Genomic DNA, 21,062 nt, shown 5'->3' with positions numbered 1-21,062 from the left:
TAACAAAGGTATTACTCCCCTTCCTTGTTCTCCCTTCCTCCATTTTCTCTATCCCCAACCTGCAACTTACCTCTCCCCATGCACATACAAACACTGACTCTTACCCTCTCCAATAGAACTCAAACTTGATATCAAAGGAAAGGTATGGTGCTTACGCAGAGAAATCTAGGTAAGGAGGCATTTTTCATACCATTTCATAATACGGTTCATGGGCCTCCTGATACGTATCAACTGCTTAGTTCAAGCATTAGGTCACAATCCAAATTAAGAGATGCCAAAATTCTACAGAGGGATCATAAAGGATAAGATTCTATAGGAGGTTCAATAAAGCATTCCCTCCCAATCACCACACCTCCTCTGCCCTTTATGAAATGAGCTCTTGCATCTCCCAATCAAACACGGATCAGAGTAGGGAATGGACAGAGATCTCTAGAAAGAAGAAAAGAAATTCAGTCCTTCTCTCATCCAGCCACATTGACAGACACTAGTGAGGTGTTGCCTTCTAAAAAGAATACCCTGAAGACATACCAGCTCCAGAGACAGCTGTCAAGACTGCCATGTTCCCTGGCAGTTTAGTAAGGGGAAGAAGGGAGAATAATTTATTAAGGATGACTTAAATTACAGAAAAACTCTTCAATTTGTCTTGATCTATATCAACAGCAGATAAATGTATAGAACAATCAGTTGAATATATTTACTTAAGAGACAAGTGCTGAGAAATCCTCAATACTGTTTTCCACTACAGTTAAGTTATATATTCAAGATAGCTGGATGATTTTAGCTATACGGTTTCTTACAAAATGTTTCTCTAGTAGGATTTACTAATACATGAAAGACTTCTGAAATTCACTGATTTCTTTCCTTAATGCTTAGGACATTACATTGCCACAAAAAGCTAAGTTTGAAATTGATGAAAGATGAATATTCAGGGTACAATCCTATTCAATATCCTCTATTAAATAAATCACACCAAGTAATTTTTCAATTACTTTTCCAACATTGAATAATATGCCTTTAACTTCAACCCAAACAAATCACCCATGCTAAAGTGATAACAAATTCATACATTTCTTTATGCTCACATATCACATACCCATAACCATTACATTTATATTATTTACTTTTACATACATATGCAAAAATGTGTCATGTTTTATATTACAATTGTCTTATCAGCCATTATATACATGTTTACATATTTTGTTTATATCTATGTAGAAATAAAATCAGAATGGTTGAATCTGAAGGATTTGTGGCAAGGCTATTCTATGTGAGCAATAGAGAGTAGACCAAAAAATTCCTAAAAAATTTAGGAACAGTTAATGTACAGTGCAATGCACCCAGGAGGTCCTAAACAGATACTCAAAATAAAGGATGAACTAAACAACTAACGAATCAAAAACAGAAGGATTTCACAATAATTAAAACATCTATGAATATAGGTTTTAAGAGTGTGTATATGAAAGTGAAGAACTTCATGCCTATATATTTAAAGTTTACAAAAAATAATAAATTCTTGGAATAATATAACTTAGAATAAATAAAAAGAATGAATAATCCTATTATTATTAAGAAGACACTAAATCGGTAGCTACAAATTGATTCTAAAAGAAAATAAAGCTAACATATCACAAATACATTGAGTTCACCTCGAAAATGCAAGAGTGACTGACCAATAGGAAATATGTACATTTCATTTACTACCTAAACTGATTAAAGGAGAAAAATCAAGTGATTATATCAATAGGTCTGGAGAAAGCTTCTACAGTTGAATTCAAAATTCATTCGTGAATTTTAAAAAGGTCTTAGCTAGAACTGGTTTTTGGAGTTGGCTGGTTAGCTCACTTGGTAGAGCACTGTGCTGATAACACCAAGGTCAATGTTTCAAATCGTAGAACTGGCCAGCAGTTAAAAAAGAAAAACAGAATTGATTTTTGGAAAGATAAACAAAATCAACAAACTTTTAGTTAGGATAATGAAGAAAAAGAGAAGACAGACAAAACCAGAAATGAAAAAGAAACCATTACAACTGATACCACAGAAATACAAAGATCCTAAGAGATGATTACAAACAACTATACGTGAACAAACTGGAAAACCTGAGAGAAATGGATAAAGTCCTGGACACACACAACTTACCAAGGTTGTATCATGACGCATTTGAAAACATAAACAGATCAATTATGAATGAGACAGAAATAGTAATAAAAATCCTCCCAACAAAGAAAACCCAGGGAACACAGGCTTTACTGTCAAATTCTGCCAAACATTTAAAGAAGAACTAATACCAATTGTTCTCAAACACTTTTGAAAAACTGAAGAGAAGGGAGTACTCCCAAAGTCATTCTACATGGCCAGAATTACTTTTATGCCAAAACCAGAAAAAGATACAACAAACAAAGATAGCTACAGACCAATATACCTAATGAATACAGAAGCAAAAATCTTCAACAAAATTCTAGTGAACTAAATCTAACAACACATTAAAAAGATCATTCATCATGATGAAGTGGGATTCATCCCAGGGATGCAAGGATGGTTCAACATACACAAATCAATACCACATCAACAAAATGAAGAAAAAAACTGTATGATCATTTCAATAGATGTAGAAAAAGCATTGGATAGGCTCCAACACCACTTCAGAACAAAAACACTCCACAAATTACGTATGGAAAGAATGTACCTCAACACAATAAAAACCATATATGACAAACCCACAGTTAATATCATATTGAATGGCCCCAAATTGAAGGCTTTTCCTCTAAGATTTGGAACAAGACAAGGATGCCCACATTCCCCACTGTTATTCAACATAGTACTGGAAGTTCTACCCAGTGAAATAAGGCAAGAAAAAGAAATAAATGGCATCCAGGTAGGAAAGGAGGAAGTCAAACTATAGCTGTTCATAGATGACAAAATCATATACATAGAAATCCCTAAAGATTCCACCAAAAAGTTAATAGTGAATTCAATAAAGTAGCAAGATACAAAATCAAAACACAAAAGTCAATAGTGTTTCTATATGCCAATGATGAAATATCTAAAGAAAGCAAGAAATTAATCCACTTCACAACAGCTATAAAAAAAGAAATACCTTGGGGTAAATTTTTCCAATGAGGTGAAAGACCTCTACAAAGAAAACTATAAAACTTTGGTGAAAGAATTGAAGATGACACAAATAAATGGAAAGACATCCCCTGTTCATTGTTTGGAAGAATTAATATAATCAACATGTCCAAATTACCCACTGTCTACGCATTCAATGCAATCCCTATCAAAATACTGATGGCATTCTTCTCAATAATAGAAAAAAAACTTAAAATCTGCGTGGAACTAATAAAGACGTGGTATACTAAGCACAAGCTTAGACAAAGGAACAAAGTAGGAGGCATCACACTACCTAACTTCAAAATGTACTATAAAGCTCTAGTAACCAAAACAGCATGGTACTGGCATAAAAACAGAACAGACAAACTGACTAATGGAACAGAATAGAGAGCCCAGAAATAAACCCGCACATTTACAGACAACTGATTTTTGAGAAAGGTGCCAAAAATATACACTGGGAAAAAGACAGACTCTTCAAAAAATGGTGTTAGGAAAACTAGATATCCACATGCAGAAGACTGAAACAAGAGTTCCATCTCTCACCATATACAAAAATCAACACAAAATAGAATAAAGACCTAAATCTAAGACCTTAAAGTATGAAACTCCTAGAAGAAAACACAGGGGAAATGTTACACGAAATGGGAGTGGGCAGCACTTTTCTGAACAAGACATTGACAACTAAAGCAAAAATAGACAATTGGGACTTCATCAAAGAAAAAAAAGCTTCTGCACAGCAAAGGATACAATCACAAAGTGAAGAGACAACCTATAGAAAGGGAGAAAGTATTTGCAAACTACACATCAGACAAGGGGCTAATATCCACAATATGCAATGAACTCAAACAACTCAACAGCAAAAAACAAAATAAGCTAACTTAAAAAACGGGCAATGGACCTAGACAGACATTTCTCAAAAGAAGACAAACAAATGGCCAACAGGCACACACAAAAAAATGCTCATCTAATTATCAGGGAAATGCAAATTAAAACCACAATGAGAGTTCATCTCACTCCGGTTAGAGTGGCTATTATCAAAAAGACAGAAAACACAAATGCTGGTGAGGATGCAGAGAAAAAGGGAACTCTCCTGTATTGCTGGTGGGAATGTAAACTGATACAGCCATTGTGGAAATAGTATAGAGGTTCCTCAGAGAACTACACATATATCTACTTTACGACCCAGCCATCCCATTACTGGGTTCATACCCAAAGGAAATGAAAACAATATATCAAAGAGACATCTACACTCCATGTTCATTTCAACACTATTCACAATTACCAAGAGTTGGAATCAACCTAAGTGCCCATCAGCAAATGAATGGATTACAAAACTAAGGCATATATACAGAATACAATACTATTCAGCTGTAAGAAAAGAAAGAAATCCTGTCATTTGCAGCAACATGGATGGAACCGGAGATCATCATGGTAAGTGAAGGCAGGCACAGAAAGAAAAATACTGCATAAGATATCACTCATATGAGGAATCTGAAAAACAACAAAAAAAGTGGTTCTCATAGAAGTAGAGAGCACAATAATGGTTACCAGAGGTTAGGGGGTTGGCGGGGAGCAGGGAAGTAGTGGATTAATGGGTATGAAACTGTGCTATCTACCCTAAGTGCATCAATGTACAGCATATGAATGTATTGAAACACACTGTACTCCACAAATATGTACAAATAAATGTAAAATAAATGTAAACATGAAAAAACATCGTACCAAATGGGAATAGACAGAAACACTCATAACTGAACATTTACATCAAATTGGTCAATGTCAGAAGTACTCTCTTAACATTAAGAATAAAATGAGGATACCCTCTATTACATTTTCCTTTTAACAGTGTACTGCACATGCTCATAAAGTCAGAAGACAATAAACAAAAGATATAAAGGAGCTAAAATCTAACAGGGAAACTGGGTTCTTTGGGCTTGGGAATATCTAAGAATCAATGAGAGTGAGTCTCAGTTCCTAAAAGGAAGCCTAGACCCTAATACTAGACCGATTAAAAACGGATGTTACTTTGAAAGGCAATATGTCATAATGGGTCAAATTTAGCTTCTGCCATGAATTAACAATGCTAATATGGGTAAAATGACTAACTTCTCTGAGGGTAATAATAATATCTACATGTCATATAGTTGCATAACCTGGTACACAACAACCGCAAACAATTACCTGTTAATGTAATCCTGAAGCCTGTGCTATGGAACCAACTTATAGAGTTTGTCAAGAAGCACAGTATTGTAAAGATCAATAGGTTACAAGCCAACTGATTTTGGTTCTAATTCTAGCTCTAAAATTAACCAACAATGGAACCTTGGGCAAGTCACTACTTTCCTCCACAGTGCATTTCCTCTGCGTGCATTAGGAAGGGTAATACGTCTTTCAAAGACAAGTTAGTGGCAAAGGAAATAAACCCCTTCTTTCAAATAGCCAGTGTAAAGACTTAATCCTCCCAAGGTCTGTTTAAGAGAACATTTAAACTGAGTTTCCTAAGACTATTATTAATATTTAGAAATTTCAGTACTAACTGATTTGAGACCACTGGTTACAGATTAGAGATTACTTAAAAAAAATAAAAATAAAAATAAATAAAAACAAGAATAACAAAAAAACCCTGCAAAATCTTTTACCTGATTACTATCGAAGAGTCTTTAATAACAGAACTTGGTGTTTCAAGTGAACAACTTAGAGAGTCCTAGATTCCCTTAATAAGACTCAAATGCTATCAGTCATGAAAAAGTTTCTTAATATGAGGCAACTCAAGGTAGACATAACAAAGCATTAGTGAGAAAGGTTTTTTCCTGTTCTCTTTCAAACTTTCACGTAAGGCATCTTGCTAGTTCACCTTTAACATCTCTAGAACCTTGTTAATATCCCTTTTTAACAAAAAGAAATTATTGCATCAGCTTCAAGGTCTTCTGGCAAATAGCACTGTTCTCTTTCACTTATTTTTACAATTACCTTTTTTTGGTGACAAATACTGATTTTCCATCTCAAAATATACTTTAGTAAAAAAATTCGATTTTAAAATATTAAAGTATTATAATGATGATATGCAGGCATGGCAAAAATCATCCCTGTAATTTCCCTGGGAAAGAATTCCTGATGAATAAATAATATTCTTGGAATTTCAGTCACAAACACATAAATTCTGAGTTCTTCTGCAGAGTTCTAAATGGATGAGACACAGAATTACTTCTGATAAGCATAAGGTTAAATCAAATCAAGTGGCTGGCTGGTTGGCTCAGATGGTTAGAACATGGTGCTGATAACACACCAAGGTGCAAGGTTTGATCCCTGTACCACCCAGCTGCACAAAATAAAAAAAAAAAAAAGATAAATCATATATATGATCAACTACATATATACTTAGTCAGATTAAGTCAAGATAAATTCCTTAGTTAAGACTATACAATGTAGAGATAAAATATACTTTTGTCCGACTTTTCATTTTATACATCTGAAGTTGGCAAACTATATCCTGTGGGCCATATCCAGCCCACTACTTATTTTTGTAGGGTCTACAAGCTAAGAATGGTTTTTACGTTTTTAAATGATTGAAAAGAGTCAAGTAATTTTCATGTCACATAAATAATTATAAAAAAATTAAATTTCAGTGTCCATAGTAAGTTTTGCTGGAACACAGCCACACCCATTCATTTACCTATTGCCTTTGGCTACTTTTCCAATTAGTAGAGCATAGCTGAGGCTGGCCAGTTAGCTCAGTTGTTCGGAGCGTGGTGTTATAACACCAAGGTCAAGGGTTGAGATCCTTTGACTAGCCAGCTAACCAACCAACAAAACAAAACAAAAAGAAACAGTATAGTTGATTAAGTGTGGCACAGGCCCTATGGCCCACAAAGATTAAAATATTTACTATGCAGCTATTCATAGAAAAAGTTTGCTGACCCTGTTACAGATGAAGCAATTTAAGTATCAAACAGGTGGGACTAAATATAAACTAGGTCTCATCATCTCCATTTCAGAGCCTTCTCTTACACTTCATGTCTCAGTCATCTCTAGCATATTCTGAATTTCATCCTTGCCCACTTTGCTTCTCTGACTTCTACCCAACAGCATTTAAACAGGCTTGAACTTGATTTAAAAACTTACCGGGGTCATATTGGTCTTTGTCTAGCTCACCCCCGACCCCCTCCTCAAACTACTTTGATTTCCACCTACATTACTCTACCGAAACAGCAATCTTCAGAATCATCACTGATTTCAGCATCCGTCTCTTACTCCTATAAGCACATTTCTGGCCCACAGCTTACTTGGCCTCTCTACTTTTGATTCTCTTCAGCAAACTGTTCTTGAAATAATACACTCTTTGCCAGACTTCTCTGACTTCATAATCCTGATTTTACAGCTGCTACTCAGGTGGTGCTTTCTTAGTCTCTTAGTAACTCATCTTTATCTAGCCTTTATTACTGTTTTAATTAATTTTTACTTATAAGAAAAAAAATATTCTCTTAAAAATTTTATTTTTTAATACTTGAAACTTTTGCAAACTTGAAAAATAAAAGTAGAACCTGTGGTTCCAACTTGCACTTCTTTCATCAACAGTGAGGTTGAGCTATTTTATTTTTTTCTGTGAATCACCTGTTCCTCTTTTTCTCCACTTTTTTTCCTTCAGGGAGGGAAGATGGTCTTTCAGTTAATGATTTGTAAAGACTCCATCTACAGATGTGTATTGCAATATTTTTGCCTTTTAATTTTATAGCATCTTCCTCCCATAGACTACACAAAAATTAAAGTTTTTCTAACTTCTGAATCTTTATTATACACTGTCACAAGCAGTGTATGAATTCCAATTGCTTCATATTCTCACCAACATGTGATGTCAGCTGACCTGACTTTTTGTCAACCTGATAGATGCAAGTGATATCTCACTGTAGTTAGTTTGCATTTCCCCAATGTTTGATGAGACTGACCACGTACTGAGTATATTTACTGGTCATCAGTGTTTTTACATCTATAAAATGCCCATTCAAGTTTTTTTTTACCCACTTTTCTATCAGGTTGTTTATGTATCTGCAAGAAATCTTTATATGAAATATTACTATCTCTTCACCAATTATACTTGTTGCACATAATTTCCTCCACGTTTGAACCTGTCTTTTCAATTTTTAAACAGAAATTTTAACTTCAATGTAGTCAAAATTATAATTTTTTTCCTTTCTATTTTCTTTTCATTTTTGCTTTTGATCAACTTTTAGAAATACATTTCCCCGCCAGAAAGATAATTCCACACATTCTCTTTTAATATTTTTATTGTTTTGCCTTTCACCTTTAAGTCTTTACTCTTCCTGAAATTCATTTTTTGTCTAAGGTAAGAAACAAAGGCTCAGTTTTTCCATACGAATATAAAACAGCACTAGCTGTTATTTTAACATTTCCTGTTCCTATTTATGTGTAATGCCATCTCTGACATAAATCTATTTTTCATACATGCATGAAATACATGTTCTCTCTGCTCTGTTTCACTGGTGTCTTTCTGCATCCCCGCACCACCACCCATACTATAATAAACCTCAATATACGTTTGGGTAAAACCAAAAGAAAAGAAAAAAAAAAAAATCTTTGTTCTTCCATAGCATTTTTATGCTTACATATACATTTTTAATTGCACTCATCTAATAAGGAATCTTGTTCTGGTTTTAATTGAAATTTCACTGAAATTAGTGATCGATTTGGGGAAAAATAACACAGTTATATTAGTCTTCCTATCTGTGAACATGATACATTTCTCTGCTTTTTCAAGTCATATTTTTTTCCATGAGGATTTTACAGATCTTTTAAAGTATTTATTCTAAGGTACTTCATAATTATTACATTACTAAAAATGGAATCTTTTAAAATTGATGTTGATGATAAAAACGGTTAACACATTCACACAACAATTTTATGTAAGGTACCAGACACATTTCTAAGTGCTTTAGATATATATTGATCCATTTAATGCTCAAAATATCCTTGTGAGATACGCTTATTTTCAATTAGAAAACAGATGTGCAGGGAAGTTAAATAATACCCCCTAGGACACATAGCTGACAAGTGCTGAATGTGGAATTCAAAACCAGACAGTGTGGCACCACAGTGAGCAACTCAACCACTAGGCAAACTGATTTCCAGTGAAACTGATTTCTATATATTGACTGCCCAGCAACCTTGTTAAGCTCTTATGAAAAAATTCTAATAATTTGTCTTCATAAACAACCATATCTGCCATGAATAATGAAGGGCAGTATAATAATGACTTCACAGTTTGGTTTCTTCCTTTCTAGTTCTTATACCATTTATTTCTTGTGCTTAGTCTAATGTCAAGTATAACTGATAATGGCAGATGTCTTAGGTTTGTCCCTGACTTTAAAAGAAATGCTCTAAATCTTTTCTAATTTAATTTCTTTTTTTAGTAGACATGCTTTGTCACGTTAAATTTTCCTGGGTATACAATTCAAGATTGACTGCAATGTTTTCTTAGCAGTCTGAAGAAATTATTCCACTACCTACTGCCATCCACTGCTCTGCTTAAGAAATCACCTACAATCTAAATATCATTTATTTATGGATAGTATTCTTCTCTAGCAGCTTTAAACATCTTCTCTTTGTCTCTGGTGTTTTCCATTTTTATCATGATGTTGTAAGGATTGGTATAGAATCAATGGTTATATGCAATTCTCAGCAACTTTATCTTTAAATATTGTTGTGGCATTGTTCTATTTCCTTAATATAGAACTTCTAATTACCTATGTTCAAAACTCTACCTTCACTCTTCATATTTCTTAACTCCTCATTCATATTGTTCATACCTAAATATCATACTTTTCATCTAATGTCTAGTTCACTGATTCTCTCTCCTGCTGGGTCTAAGCTGCTGCTAGTCCATTGAGTTTTTAATTTCACTTATTACTATTTTCATTTTTAAGAGCTATATTTGGCTATTTAAAAACTCTGTCTCTTACTCTTCACATTTGATATCCCCAGTCCTTTAAAATATTTTACACCTGATAATTTCAACATCTGAAGTCTGGTAAGTCTGATTCTCCTTTCAATTCTTTGTGCTATCTTTTGCTTATAATACTTCACTTCTCTATGTAATTTATTAATTTATTCACTCATTTCCATAAGCGCTTATTCCTTGGAGCTTGGTACAGGCATCAAGACAGACATCTAGACCAACGGAATCGAATAAACTGCCAATAAAGGAACCCTTACGGTGAAATTACATCCCACAAGAGTGTCAAGACCATGCAATGGGAGAAAGGATAGTCTCTGCAATAAATAGTGCCAGGAAAACTGGGTATCCACATGCAAAAGAACGAAGTTGGACCCTTACTTTAACCCATATAAAAATTAACACAAAATAGATGAAAGATCAAATCATAAGAGCTAAAACTATAAAACTGTTAGAAGAAAACATAAGGGAAAGTCCAATGTGAGGGTATTGCGTGGTGGGGGATTTAAGAGGTGATTAGGTCTCGAGGAAGTGTCTTCATGAATGGGGTTAGTGCCCTTTATAAACAAAGGAGACCTTAGAGATGACCCTTGACCCTCCCAACACGAGGACACAGTGAAAAGACAGTCATCTAAGAACTAGGAAGCATTACCTCACCAGATACTGAATCTGCCAGCACCTTGATCTTGTACTTCCCAGTCTTCCGAAATTTGAGAAATAAATTTCTGTTCTTTTGAGTTACCCAGTTTATGGTATTTTGTTATGGCAGCCTGAATGCACGAAGACAGAAGATTTTTAGATCTCCTATAGGTCAGTTTGGACTGATCTTTAGTCAGCAAGGTCAAAAGGATTATGATCTGTATGATGAGAAGGAAAAAGGCTTATATGAAAAAATATATAGCTTAATAACTCATAATAAATCCGCTTAATAACAAATTGATTGTCAATAATGTCTGGTGAATTGGTGATGGGGGTACTGAAAAGGTAAAGTTAAACAGTATATTATTTTTCATGGACTGGAAACTTGAAACTGAGCCTTGTTGAAGGATCAGAAGATGCCGCTAAATTACCATCAGTAAAATCCTTCTATTAATAGTCCTCTTATTTGACTTAAAGAATATTGGTGACCTTTATTTGTCTGTCAATTCAGGCAGGAACATCTGGTTGAGCATCAGATCACTTTTTCTTACTGACTACAGATTCGATTCAACATTTATGAATTCATTGTAATGTGACACCCCATTAGGTAAATGTACAAGCTATTCAAGGGCAGCACTTTGTGAACACATACACTTAAACAAAGTTCATTTTCACTGTAGTGACTTATGAAGTTGAATCCTTCATTCTCTCTCAAGTCCTTTAGCTTGAGATTTGGTATGGGTGACTTGGAACGTGGGAAGAGAGAGAAACATCTGGAATGACCAAATGCAGGATAATGATGATCATTTTTTAGAAAATTGCCCACAGTCTTACACATTGAAGCTAGAAGTTATTAAATAGAAAAATGGTTTCTAGGTCATAGTGGATTGAATTATGTCCTCCCAAAACTCACTGAAGCCTGAATTGCATCCCCCAAGTTTCATATATTAGAAACTTAGCCCCCACTGTGACTGTTAAAAAGGTGGGAAATCCTACTATGAGAACTGAAAGGTGTGGCCTCGGGTTGGTGACTGGATTGTAGGATCGTGCAGTAGTGAATGGACTAACAATGGTGGTCAGGGGCATGGTTCTGAGGGCTTTAGAAGAAGAGAGTCTGTCTTTCTCTCTCTCTCTTTTTCTCTCTGCTTCCACCATCTTGCCACGTGAGACTCCTGGGTCACTGGCGCCACCACCAGAAGGACTTTGGACTTGCCAGCCTCAGAAACTGTAAGCAATAAATTTCGTTTTTCTTTATAAATCACCCTGTTTCAAGTGTTTCATTACAAGCAACAGAAACGGACTAATACACAGTTCATCTCCATTATCTCCAGGATAAATTAACAGAAAAATGGAAACAAAATAGCAAGGAAGCCACAATAGCACTTTTATTGTGCTCTTACTTTTATTTAAAATGGATGTTAGGACTTTTCAGACCATTTTTCATTTCTTGTTCCCCACTTATCCCGTTTACTTTGTCACTGCCAAATCTCAGAATCTTTCAGAAAGAGTCATGTCGAGATTACCAAATCCTTTTGGAGAATCTGAGCCATCTGTTGAGAACTATTTCCCTAGAGAGCATTATTGTGATTCAGAGACAAAGGCTTATAATAATTACACAGTAATTCCAGGCATTTCCTGGACTCACTAACAGAAAATAACAAGGGGGATTTTTTAAAGTTTTTTAAAAAGTCAACAGAACTCCTAAGAAAATGACCCTTCTATTGATACTTGTTTTACTTAGGTTTAAAAGATGTAGAGACGTAGCACCTGTGTGATTCTGAAAATCAGTGCCCATATCAACCACTTCCTCGGAAAGATATGCTCAAAAGAAAGTCTCACATGTTAGAATGTTCTCTCTCTCTAAATTCTTAGAAGTGTATAGTAAAAGTGTACTAATCTGAACTATTGGAGAAGAATAAAATCTTAGGACCTAGGGTGAATGTAATAAATATAGTATGAAGTGCTACCAAATAAAGTTTCTTCCAGATTTGTTTTGAAGACTCTATGAAGATCGAAAAAGCAATTTTTTCTTCAAATGCAAAAAAGTCTAGAACTGGTCATTACGACCAGTGAAAACATGGGGGTAGGGGGAATCTAAATTCTCAGGCCCACCTACTGAAAGGAGCTGAGGATAACCTGGGTAGAGTCTTACTCTTGTAACTTAATCCAACTTTTCACTGTCCAAATTCTTCATGAAATTCGATTGAAAAAAAAATTTTCTTAAGGATTTATGAGATAGTAGAAAAGACTCTATACAGAAAGCAAGCAGATAAGGGTTTTCTTGTCCTGATTCTGCCACTCATTAAATGTTTGCTTGTTTGCTCCTAAGTCTTATTCTCATTTGTGCTTCAGACTTAAAATTGAATTGTAAACCTATCCCTCTTCCTACCACTTTTGGACTCTATTTATTTACATTTTGTCTGTGCTTCCACAAACAGGCATATATAAGAAATTGCATATTGCATGCAAGTTGATGCCTTAATAGTTTGACAGCTTTGTAAGTTAAACAGCATAGATACCTCCCCTAACTTTCAAATTACTTGGAAAATTTGTCTAGAGTATTTCTCTCCATGAATATAGTACTTTTGATTTTTGAATGTCAACAGTAGGTCCAATTTGCATCCTCTGAGAGTGAATTTCATTTTTAGAATCAACCAAATATCATTTAAAACCCATTTAATTAACATGTGGGTGACCAATTGTGGCAATACCACATTTCTTTAAAAATGTCAAATACCTTGCTACAAAATAACTAATTTTCTTGTCCTGCTTATATATTGGTTCAAAAGCCAATTCCAGACCTTGAATACCACAAATGTTCTAAGCAATACAACGGTACTTTGAAAAGTTCGTGGAAAAATAGAATTAAAAGATAATACAAATACTTCCATGAATTTTCTGAAGTACTCTTGCATTTGTATATTGGCCTGACTTTCCAAATTAGTTATTAAAAGGTTCAATACTTAGGCTAAAAGTAAGGTAAATTATGTGTAGGTCAATAGTCTCCCCTGGAGTATAACTGACCCATTTTTCTACCTCTAGCACAAACTATAGTTCTTTATAAAATAAGTACCTGCTATGGTCTCAGTTTGTGTCCCCTCAAATTCTTACATTGAAACCTAATTTTCAATGTGACGGTATTAAAAGGTTGGGCCTTTAGAAGGTGATTAGATGGTGAAGGTGTAGTCTTCAGGAATGGGACTAGTGCTCTTATAAAAGAGGCCTAAGGGAGCTAGCTAGTCTCTTCAGCTGTGTGAGAACACAACCAGAAGGCACCATCTCTGAGAAGGCAGGCTCTTACCAGACACTGAATCTGCTGGTGCCTTGATCTTAGACTTCCCTGCCTAGAGAACCGTGAGAAATAAATTTCTGTTGTTTGAGGAGTTGTCCAGTTTCTGGTATTGTATTATAGCAGCCCGAAAGGATTAAGATGGTACCAATAGATATTTACTACCAAGGATAGATATTTACATACTTTAAAAGTATTCCAATGTGTGAAAAATATCTACATCTTCATGTATCATATTTATTACAAAACTATGCATAAATCAATTGAAGAGCAGAAGAATTTACCCAAAGAGAGTTGAAAAAGATCAACACAGTATTCTAAGTAACAGCGATAGCAAAGGCATTATTTGAAACACTTCCCACTCTTTAGTGGTATCTGGCATCATACAGTTATGATCAGGACTCAGTCTGTACATGAAAAGTGACAAAGGAATATCTACAAAAAAAGAAAAAGAAACACAGACATGTAGAGAATCATGGTCGGAAGCTCCCCCCAGAGCTCTCTCTTTATTGTCCTCTGCATTCAGTTTTTTCCCCCTGGTTTCTGCCTCCCTTCTATTCCTGTTTCATTTTGGGGGAAGGAAGGGTCTGTTTCCTGCATGTCTCAGTTCCTTCTTGCTCACACCCTTTCTTTCCTCTTCTTTCATTCGTTTTTTCTCATTAAGTTTTTCTGTTTCTCATCCCTCAGCACATTCTCATCTGTTATTGAGTCCCACTGTCAGCTCACCATTCTTATAAGAAAAGAACCTTGTGACACAGCAGGTGACCTTGCTCTAGCGTTTTTACATAGAGCAAAAAAAAAAACACAAGAAAAACCACACGCAAAAAACCCACTAATTAACTACTTTTATACCAAAAGTTTGATTAACAATCATAAACAGCTAAGATCCATGCTATGCATTCTGTAGGTACTTTATATTCAGTATCTCATTTTATCTTCACAGATTGGTAGTACTATTCTCATTTTCAGATGAAAAAACAGAGACTCAAAAAGTTTAAGAAACTTGCCTAAGGTTATCTAACTGGTAAGTTACTTTTCAAGTCCAGGCTTGATGTCTAAGTCTGAATTCTAAACCAATACACTATCCCAACTCAGTCCTTAAATTTCTTTCTAGAGGTATTTAAACTTTAACTGATTGATTGTACTATGGAAACAATATATTGAACTGGATAACTTTAAATTTATGGCTTGATTTCAGCATAATACTACTAATTACATAATATGTATCTATATGTAACTAATTCATATATTAAAATGCTACACAGTTTTCAAGAAAACATGTTTTTGTTAGTGAAACATCGTATTAGAGAAAAATCACACGCTGCCAAAGTGCTTTACCCAAGTGCTTTTCCCGTTACTCTTACTCAGTGAACAAATGTGTGGGATTTCTCCCCACCTGCAAGCAGGCGAGCAATTTCTTAGCAGACAGCAGCTGGATTTCCTCTAGTTCAATTCTGACACTATTGACCTGGAGACAGTGTCAGATCCCACAAGTTGTGGGCTTAGTCCCCAAGACTGCCCCACCCCACTTCTGATGCCAACTGCAAGCTACAGGTTGTTTTACCTGTGCTTCTGACCAACTGGCTACAAAATGGGATTCCCGTAACCCACATTTGGGTTCGAATGATTTGCTGAGTGGCTCACAGAACTCAGGGAAACACATTTACCGGTTTATTATACAGGATACCACAAAGGATACAGACAAAGAGAAACACAGGGTGAAGCATGGGGAAAGGGGGGCAGAGTTCCCATGCCTTCCCCGGGCAGGTCACCCTCCAGGAACCTCCAAGTGTCCAGCTATCTGGAAGCTCCCTGAACCCTGTGCTCTTGGGTTTTTATGGAAGCTTCATTACGCAGGCATAATCGAAACATGAACAACTGTGTAGAAATGTAATTGGCCAAAGAGGGAACGATCTAACACTAACAGACTGGGTGCAGAAACCCAGCAAGGCCTGTCTGTTCAGATTCTTCTTGGCCTCTCTGTGCAGCATTCTTTCCTCCTGAGTATAGGGCAGGGCCCCTCCTGAAATGGGGGTCTTATACCCTACAATCAACTATGGTAGGTCAGAGAATTTCCTGCCTTGGGGAGAAAAAGGAGGGGAAAGGAGGGAGTAGAAGGTCACAGAGCAGTATGAGCCAGGAACCATGGATGAAAACCAATATATAAATAGGATAATTTCACAAACATCCAGCAATATTTGAGACTTACTTCAAATTCCAGATTTGAATTTCTTTTCTCCAAGTTAAGCATTCAAGAAAATCAAAAAGAATTTAAAATAGTCATTGTAGATCAATTTTTAGAAAGAAAATGCCACTACAACTCATTCTAAAAACTCAGTGTATAAACAAAAGAACATTTTATCCTTGAATGATTTATTATTTTGCCTATGTTTTACTCTAGTGCTTTAACGAAGTGTAATTGCCCAAGGCACTCAAAGTAGTAAAAGTAGAGTATATAAAGAAACAATTAGGACCAACTATAACCACATATGTAGTATTAGGATAATGAGGATAAGAGACTGGCCAATAAAAATAAAATGCCCATAATATGGGTCCTAGAGATTCTGAGCAATTTGATAGTGATGGTCCATCCCCCACTGGCATTCACATAAAGATATCAATCGTGGACCAAATTTAAGGCTGTTGAAGCAGAAATAATTTTACAAAGTTTACTGAAAGCCACGCTTATGATCGATCCAGGAAACACAAGGCAACGGAGTTGAAAAGTGTTCCAAAGTCTGCTACAAGCAAAGACATTTTATAGGGAATTTCAAAAGGAAATTTTAGAAGGGAGGTATCAAAGGGAGGGGGAAAGCTCCAAGCACAGTTGCCCTTTCCTCACAGAACACAAGAATCATATTCATTGGTTATAGATTACAACAAAGGAGCCAGAAGCATCTACCTACACCCTGAAGCAGAAGCTTCATGCTTCAGCTATTCTTAACAATACCTAAATGAATTATTCAGAGCAAGCAAGTTGTACAGTAATCAATAAATCAGCAGTTCTCACCACGTATATTCTTTATCTTAAGAATAAGAGGTTGACACAAGCTCATGAGACCTATCCCAAAGCAGTGAGCTTTGGAAAACCTGCTTCAGCATTTTGATTATTTCCTCATCACAATAATAGTATGAAATACTTTGCAATAATTATGCAGGTACTATGTACACTGGGTAATTGATGACATTTGTATGTCTACTACTATTATAGTACAGTCAAGTATAGTTTTCAAGTCACTACGTTAATAAGAATCTGAAGCAAACTTATAAATTAACACAAATGCCATGTATAAGAAACAAAATGTGCTTGAGGATGCAAAAGTTACCAAGTGTCTTTTAACTTAATGATGAGTTGTACAAAGAAAAATATCAACATAAAAATACTTGGCACAGGTCTTTTCCAGTCTTTCTGGAATGGCAAACAATACTCTTGAAGTGGGAAAATAAATGTTGGCTATGGGGACACTGAAGTTACAGAGCAAAACCAACCAGAGGTTTTAACAAAAACGGTACTTATTTGGCAAACCTTTCCACAAATTCAGGAGAAATATTCCATTAGAACAAAAAGTAAAACTGTCTTCAATATTTGTTTTCTCTACTAGAAGCTATCTAGTAGAGTGAATTTAATCTGCAGGAGGTTTAATCTGCAGAGGGATGTATGTATTTGTATGGGTACGGTTGAAAGTATTTAATAAAGTTTCTGTTAAATATAAAAATTCTATATTGATTGATATATTTCAAATTTTCCTCCTTAAAATTACTCACTTAGCAAGAATAAAAGCTTTATAGAAGGGTTTGGAAAAAAGCCTGAGCTTCACCCCTTTTTAACCTGTTTCAGGAGATGCTTGTAGATGTGTTAGGTGATCAGAATTCAAGTGAGAAGAAGTCAAGTCTACAAAAACTGTATCTAGCTGTGAGAAAAAAAAATCCAAAAGAAATGTCAATTTCCCATTCCTTAGGTAACTTTATGGGAGGAAAGAAAATAGAGAAACAATATCAACTTAAAATAAACAAGCAACACATAGTTTGGGTGTAAAATTGTATTAGGAGAACTAAGTAAGCTTGAGATAAAAGGAAGCAGAGAAGCGACGAATGAAGTGATCAGTGTGGCAAGAGCTGGGTAAAAAAATCTATTCCTCTCAAATTTAATTATTTAAGTAGGTGAGTTTTGAGTCATTTTGTAAAGAAATCTAAAAAAATATTCTTGTGTTGAAAGTGAAGATCTTAGCAGACACTTCTGAAACACAGAAAGGCACAGAGCTAGGGAAAAAATACTACTCAGTAAGTTTGTTATCTAGGCATCTACTACACTTTCTAATCACTGGCTATGCAAGCATGGGGACCTAACAAACACATTAATAACCCCCCTGGATTTCCAACCTAGTCAGAGCAGTGGTTCTCAAATCGTGGTCAATAGACCAGCAGCATCAGCATTACCTGGGAATGTGCTGTCAATGCAAACCTTCTGGCCCCATCCTACACTTACTGAATCTGGGGGCTGGGGCCCCCCAACCTGTTATCTGACACCTTCTCCAATTCATTCTGATGTAAACTAAGTTTGAGATTAACAAATCTGATTTTGAGGAAAGCATCCAATCAGCTACACATGAACTGTACCCGGCCCTCTGCCTGCCCCCCCCCGCCTTTTTTTCTTTTTCTTTTTTTTTTTAATTATCAGCAATCTCTTCTAAGCCAGTGTCACCATTAGGAAAAAGAAATGTTTTTCACTGGGAACCTCACTTTCAGGCTTAATGCTCCTGCAGTTCAAGAAACCAAAAGAAACAAGAAAAAACATGGTTTTACTTTTTGGAGGGAGTGGGGGAGAGGCAGGCATTCGGTTCATTTAACCTATATTTTTCAAGCTGCTACCTTGTTCTAGGCACTCTGGAAGAAGGAAAGAGAAGTAGAAAAGAACTGTGAAGGCCACCAACAATTTTATCTTGGGCACCATTCAATATAATACTAATAACACAGGTTGCCTATTCCTAATATACACATACATAGTAATACCCACATGGGTAATAAAGTGATTATATTGAAGAAATAGACTAGAAAAGCAAAAAACCATGGTTCATCCCTGATGATCAAGGGTTAGTGGCTCTCAGACTTAAGCATATATCAGAATCACCTCAAGGGTTTATTAAATCACAGATTACTATGGACATGAAATAACAGAGAGATAGGAAGAATAAGTTCCAGTGGTGTACAGTACAGCTAGGCATCTATAACTAATGATAATTGATTGTATGTTCTCAAATAGCTAGAAGAGAGGAGTTCAAATGTTCGCATCACAAAGAAATGATCAAGTTCTGCAATGGTGGATATGCTAATTGCACTGATTTGATCATCACACATTGCATACATGTATTGAAATATAACTGTACCCCATAAACATCTACAATCAGTACATCAGGTAAAAAAGAAAGTCCTTTAAAAAATAAACAAAACACAGATTACTGTGTTCCAGTTCCTGAGTTTCCAAATTAGAATGTTTGAGCTGAGGCCCAAGAATTTTAATTTCTAATACATTCCCAGGTGATGTTGATAGTGGAGGGAACACAATCTAGATGATCAGGTACGAAAACATTTTGGCATCCCAGGAAGGAAAGGTTTGAGGATGATCAGTACATTTCTCAAGGCTTTTATATTTACTGCACAGATTTCTGTCTGTTGCCCTCAGGGCAAAGAGATTAGGCAAGAGAGGGATTATGGTTTTAAACTATGTGGTTTAACTATTTTATTGCAACAACCCATGTTTACTTGTCTATGTTGAATCAACCAACCTCCAATACAAAGAGTTTTCCAAACTAGAAGCAAAAATACTCATGATTTTGTGGTGACGCAGAAGTTCAAACTCTGTATTAATGACCTGTAATGTATGAATGGATTTCTCTAGAAATCTGGGGCAGGCCCTCCTCCAAGCCCAAGGAGGATTCTTTACCTACCTAATTACATATAGTCAAATGAGAGTAAGGTTAACAGTAATTTAAATGCTTAAATTACCCAAGGGCATAGGCTATGGGAAAGAGTACTTGCAGTCCAGCTGCTTATAACTAAAGTTAAGGGGTCCCCCAGGGGTTAGGGCTCCCTTTGTTTCTTTCCCCTTGGCGTCTAGGAGCTGTGGTAAAAATAGAGCAAGTTCCACAAAGAGGCCAAGGTCATCCTGGCTACAGAGAGAGGTGAGAAAACAGCTCAACTCGTTGCTGTATCAATTCTCCAGTCCTAGTCCTTCCTCCAACCTTCTCAAATGAGTTCTGACTGAATTGACTGAAATAGATCGACTCTACCATGAAGTACACTACCAAAGGATACCTTGTGATCTATTCCACAACGAGGAAGATTACCTGGATTACCTACCCTTCTACATATCAGCATTGTTTTGTTTTTGAGCCCAAGTATTAAATGTAACAAATGCCTTCCTCTAAGTTACTGTATGAAGAACATAGTAAAAAACAAATGAGATTAGCAAAGAATCACTACTTTCCCAGCTTTAGCCACTCATTTTCCTATGCAGATATAAACAGAGGGATGACTACCTGGCCAAGGTTCTGAAAATTAGATGTACTGCTAGAAGGATGTAAAATATGAAAATTAATTGTGGTACCAGGCTGTGAAAAATGAGGAATGAATCAATCACCCAATATAGCTCCAAACTGAGTGTATTCTCTGCTCAGCAGATGGAAATTATATGCAAAAGGAGTTGGGAATTGTAGAAAAAGCACAGGGATAAGATTAGTAACTAATCTAGTATGGTTACGAGACTTTTAAAAAGACATGAGGGAAATACAAAGGAATAACTGGATAGTTGAAGATAGTGGCACAATTTTCAAGGGAATTAACATAAAACTCTTGGAATAGAAAGAATAACAACACCAGTTTATTTAATCCTTGTAGGAACTGCTGTCAGTTACTTTCCCCAACCACAAAGTAATCTCTGCAATTGGTCATATCTAAAAGGCCAAACAATACATTTCCATTAACGTAGGAAAGATAACTAAAACAGGTAATAAATTTCAAGTAGAAATTGATAAATTTCTGACTAGGATGACCACCACT

Source organism: Cynocephalus volans, chromosome X (genome assembly GCF_027409185.1).
Source record: "Cynocephalus volans isolate mCynVol1 chromosome X, mCynVol1.pri, whole genome shotgun sequence".
Lineage (NCBI taxonomy): Eukaryota > Metazoa > Chordata > Mammalia > Dermoptera > Cynocephalidae > Cynocephalus > Cynocephalus volans.
This window is presented reverse-complemented; position numbering follows the sequence as displayed.